The following is a 6,000-nucleotide window of genomic DNA, read 5'->3' as shown; positions in this document are numbered from 1 at the left end:
CCGGCTGCCCCTCACCCGGAGTCGTCCTCCCACCCCCCCCACCCGCAAACCCCCAAGCAGTACCCGAAACTGCCTTTTTGGGCCACCACCACGTCTCTAAACTCTCCTCTAAACTTCTGTGTCCCCCAAACCACCCTCCATCATTCCCCCAACTGTATCCCCAAACTATTGTTTATTGATCCCAAGCAATGCCCCCAATCCACCCTCCGTGGACTCCCAAACTGTGAGAATAAACTACCCTTCACTACCCCCAACTCGTTCCCCTAAACTGTCTGCAATCAGCCCTGAAACCATCAACCTCCAAAGAGCACTTCCAAATCACTCTTCCATCTATCCCCAGTACACACCGAAAACAACCCCATGGACCCCGAATCAGTCTCCATGTCCCCTCCTAACCATACTCTGCAGCCCAAAACTATACCTCCAAACCACTCTTCAATGACCACTATACCCAACCTTGTCTTTTTTTTTAAGATTTTTATTTATTTGTTCATGAGAGACACACAGAGAGAGGCACAGACAGAGGCAGAGGGAGAAGCAGGCTCCTCACAGGGAGCCCAATGAGGGACTTGATCCCAGGACCCCAGGATCACCCCCTGAACTTTGTCTTAAATTACATGCAACTATACCCACAAAACATCTTCCATTTTTTCCATACCTCCCAGACCACCCTCCAAAAACTCCCAACTACACCCTAAACTGTCTTAATAGTCCCCATGTTATCTGTAGACATTCCCCCTTTATCTTCCCAGTCTCCCAACGACACCTCCAAACCACCTTCCAGTGACCCACCAAACCCCTTGGTCTTTCCTTTGATTGTTCCAACAGTACCCAAACACTTTCCAATGGCTCCTAATTATACCCTCACACTCTCTTTGATAACCCCCAAGCAATCATCCCTCCAACAACCACCAAATCTATCCCAAGCCATCTACGTTAGCTTCCTGTGGCTGCTGTGATGAATTTTCACAAACTTGGTGGCTAACTATCTAAGAAATGTGTTCTCTCACACTCTCTGGGGGCCAGAAGACTAAAATCAAGGTGCCAGCAGGGCCATACTCCCTCCAGAGGCTCTAGGGGAGAATCTATTTGTCTGTCACCTCTCCCTACTCTGGTGACTGTCTGCATTCCATGGCTTGTAGCCACATCACTACAATCTGTTTCTTTGGTTGCATTGCCATGCATTCTGTCTGTGAAGTCTGCCTCTGCTTTCCTCTTCTAAGGACACTTGTTAGTACAATTAGGGTCTCCTTGATAATGTAGGATAATCTCCCATCTCAAAATCTTTACCTTAATTACATCTGCAAACTGCAAAGTCCTTTTCCTTTTTCTTTTTCTTTTCTTTTTTGCCATCTAAGGTACTCTCACATGTTCAAGGAATTAGGATGTGCATATCTTTTGGGGGCATCATTCACCCTACAACAGTATACCCTCAAAGATACACATCTATCCCACATGCAAAATACATGTACCTTATCCCAATACCCCTAATAGTTTCATCCATTACAGTATCAACTCAACTTCAAAATCTCACTTTGGTGTCATCAGCTCAAAGGTTCCAAATCTCATCATCTAAGTCAGGTATAAATGATACTCTGAGTATGATCCAACCTGAGGCAAAATTCCTTTCCATCTCCCAACCTGTGAAACTAGGAAACAAATTATCTTTTCCCAAAATACAGCGATGGGACAGATATAGGATAAGACTTACAGACATTCCCATTCCAAAGGGGAAAAATGGAAGGAAAAAAGGTGTCATTGGTCCCAAGTAATTTTTAAAAAGACTTTATTTATTTATCCATGAGAGTCACAGAGAGAGAGAGAGAGAGAGAGAAGCCAAGACATAGGCAGAAGGAGAAGCAGGCTCTATTCAGGGAGCCTGATGTGGGACTCGATCCCAGGACTCCAGGATCACACCCTGAGCAGAAGGCCGGAGCTTAACTGCTGAGCCACCCAAGTGTCCCGGTCCCAGGTAATTTTGAAATCCAGCAGGGCAAGTTCCATTAGGTTTCAAGGCCTGGGAATAACCCACTGTGGATTCAGGGCTCACCAATGGGCTCACCGCTCTGCCCTCAGAATATTTAATCCTTTCTTTTGAAGGGTAGCATTTTTTGCTGCTCAGTAGTATTAGCCATGTCCTTCCAGTAGAATTTTGGGAGTCCCACATTCTTCCTTCATTTCACCCTATCTCTGTTTCTTGCAAGCCAACTGGGCAGTGTTGCTGGCAGTATAACATTCATTCTCAAAAATTCTGTGAGTCTTCTATGGAAGTCACAGGGATTCACATCATTAGACGAGAGGGTCCTCCACAAATCTTTCATGGATAATTCCATCCCTGTTCCCGACTTCTGCTAAGATGGTTGAGAAGATCCATGAGTCACAAATCTAATCTCTTTAGTACTAGTAAAGGGCCATCCAGCCACACCTTTGGCTCTTTCTCCAGAGCATACTTTCCTGACAGTAAATCTCCTAAATTTTGTGTCTTCTGCAATCTGGACAGCTGGAGAATTTTCCAATTTGTCAAATCCTGGATCCATTTTGTTTAGCAGTTCTTCTCTCAATTTATCTGTTTCCTTTCACATATTATTAAAAGCAGCAAAAAGAATCCAGGCAGTACGTCCAACAGATTCCTTGGAAACCTCCTCAGCTAAATATCCAAGTCCATCATTTACAAGCTCTACTTTTCACACAACTGTAGGTCACAATTCAAGTAAGTTTTATGCTTCTCTGTGATTAGGATTGGGGTGCCTGGGTGGCTCAGCCGGTTGAGCATCTAACTCTTGATTTTGGTGCAGGTCATGATGTCAGGGTAATGAGATCAGGCTCTGTGCTCAGCATGGAGTCTGCTTGAGATTCTCTCTCCCTTTGCTTCTGCCTACCACCCCCCTCCTCTCCTTCTCAAAATAAATAAATAAAATCTTTAAAAAATGATAAGGATAGTCTTTTCCTCAATTTCCAATAACATGTTCATTTCCCTCAGAGCCCTTATCCTTATCCTTATCAGAGCACCTTTAACATATTTCTACCAACACAGTTTATGATGATATATGTATTCTTAGGACAATGTAGGATTTCTCTACTGTGCTCCTCAATTCCTTCTGAACCCTCAACAACAGTACTTTTTTAAAAAAAGATTTTATTTATTTAAGAGAGAGCATGAGCAGAGTGGGGAGGGACAGAGGGAAAGGGAGAAGCAGACTCCCCACTGAGGAGAGAGCCCAATACGGGGCTTAATCCCAGGAACCTGGGATCATGACCTGAGCTGAAGGCAGATGCTTAACCGACTGAGCCACCAAGGCACCACACCAATAGTGCTTTTAACATACATATTTCTAACAACAGTCTGTTTAAGGCAATCTAGGATTTTTCTATTGTGTACCTCAAACGTCTTCTAGCCTCTGTACATGATCTGGTTCCAAAGCCATTTCAACATTTTTAGGATTTATTACAACATGTTATGGACTGAGTTGTGCCCCCCCATTCATATGTTGAAGCCATAACTCCCAATATGAATATATTTGGAAATAGGGACTTTGGGGAGGTAATTAAAGTTAAATGAGGTCATAAGAGGTGCCCTAATCCAATAGGATTGGTGTCCTTATAAGAAGAAGAAGAGGGGGTGCCTGGATGACACAGTCAGTTGTAAGTCCAACTCTTGGTTTCAGCTTGGGTCATGGTCTCAGGGTGGTAGGATTGAGTGGGCTCCCTGCTCAGTGGGGAGTCTGCTTGAGATTCTCTCTCTCCCTCTACTCCTTCCTCTCCACTGTGTGTTTGTGTGCAAGTGAGGCAGACAGTCCTCATCAGAAACGAATCCAGATGACACCTTGGTCTTGGACTTCTGGTCTCTGGAACTGTGAGAAAATAAATTTCTGTTGTTTAATGTGCCCAGTCTGTGGTATTCTGTTATGACAGCCCAAGCAGAGGACAAAGCAACAACCTGCATCCAAGTACCAAAATCTGTATTCCTTTCCTGTGGCCGCTGTAACTAACTACCACACACTTGATGGCTTAAAATAAAAGAAGTAAATTCTTTCACAGTTCTGGGGGCCAATAGTCCAAAATCAGTTTCAATGGGCCAAAATCAAAGTGTCATAAGAGCTGTACTCTCTGCAGACTCTAGAGGAGAATCTTCTTGTTGCTTCTTCCAGCTTCTGGTGGCTACCTGCATCCCTTGGCTTGTGGCCACATCGCTACAATCTCTGCCTCAGTGGTCGCACTGCCTTCTTTTCTGTCAAATCTGCCTCTGCCTTCATTTTATAAGGATGCTTGTGATTATAATCACATTCCATTGAGATAATCCAGGATAATCCCCCATCTCAAAATCCTTAATTAAGTCACATCTGCAACCCCTACTGTGTGACATAAGGTAACATTCACAGGTACGAGGGATTAAGACATGGACCTCTTTGGTGGGGGGTCATTAGACAGCTGACCACACATCCAATGAGAGTGAACAGCTCTACTGCTTTAACAACCTTCACAGAAGACCAGACTCTGTCTCTAATCACTCGCTATCTTCCCATAGTCCCTTCGACTGCACCCCAGACCATCTTCCAACCCCCCAATGGTATTCTTAATTTACCCTCTTGTGGCTCCCACCTGCATTCTTTTTTTTAAAGATTTTATTTATTTATTCATGAGAGAGAGAGAGAGAGAGAGAGGCAGAGACATAGGCAGAGGGAGAAGCAGGCTCCATGCAGGGAGCCCAATGTGGGACTCGATCCCAGGACTCCAGGATCACATCCTGAGCTGAAAGCAGGTGCTTAACCACTGAGCAACCCAGGTGTCCCATCCCACATGCACTCGTAAGCTGCCTTCTAGCAGCTCCAATCCTTTTGAAGACCTTCACGTGATCCTTTAGTTACGTGTCAACTGTCCTGTAATAGATCCCAACTTCACCCCAAGCCACCCTTGATCTTCACTCACATCTATCCCTAAACATCCCCAACTTCACCATCCAATTGCCCTCTCTTCTCCCTGCATATTCCCTGTTAATTGCACTCCACAGTTGCCTTGCAATGAAACCCCAGATGCACAAGAGAGAGCAAGGGAGAGAGAGAGAGAGAGAGAGAGAGAGCGAGAGAGCACAGTGTTGAAAAAGTTGTAAAGTTGAGAGCAGGAGATTAAGAAAGAAACTGAGACGTGAAGGATGGGTTTATTGTGCAGGGTATGTGGTGAGGAAGCACTTGTCATGGACATATATGGAATGTGTGTGTGAAGCTGGTGTTTGTAGAACTGGGATGTGTGACAGGATAATGAACCTGTGGATCTAATGCTATAGTTTTTTTTCCCCTCCCAGTCCCCTGCAAGTCTTTTAACTTTGTAGCATCTTTCAACAGACTACAGTTTTGTATTTTCATGTGATCAAATTGGAAAGACAGTGCAGCAGGGTGGTAAAGAATGCTTGGGTTTTATTTTCAGGTTTTACAAACTGGGGTGACCTAGGGCAAATGACTTAACCTAGGTATACCCTGGTTTCCTGATCTGAAAAGTTGGGACAATAAATGGAACCCTACTCAGAGGTCTGTTGTGAGGATTAAAATGAATTAATACAGATAAAGTTGTGAGGATTAAAATGAATTAATACAGATAAAGTACTTGACCATCCTTGGATGGTCAATGTTGCTTATTGTCACTTTTAAAATATCTTTTGCCTTTCTTATTCTCTCTTTCTTTAAATATTTTATTTATTTATTCATGAGAGACAGAGAGAGAGAGAGGCAGCGACATAGGCAGAGGGAGAAGCCGACTCCCTGCAGGGACCCTGATGCGGGACTTGGTTCCAGGACCCCGGGATCATGACCCGAGTCAAAGGCAGACACTAAACCACTGAGCCACCCAGGCGTCGCTCTTTTGCCTTTCATATCTTGTTTTAAGAAGTCCTTATTTTCGCTGAAGTTGTTAATATATTCTCCAAAATTATTTGGTTCTGATGTGTTTTTTTTACAAGATTTATTTATTTATTTGAGAGAGAATTTGTGGGAGGGGGTGTGGACAGAG

This window comes from Canis lupus, chromosome X (assembly GCF_003254725.2).
Source record: "Canis lupus dingo isolate Sandy chromosome X, ASM325472v2, whole genome shotgun sequence".
In the NCBI taxonomy this organism is placed as follows: Eukaryota; Metazoa; Chordata; class Mammalia; order Carnivora; family Canidae; genus Canis; species Canis lupus.
This window is presented reverse-complemented; position numbering follows the sequence as displayed.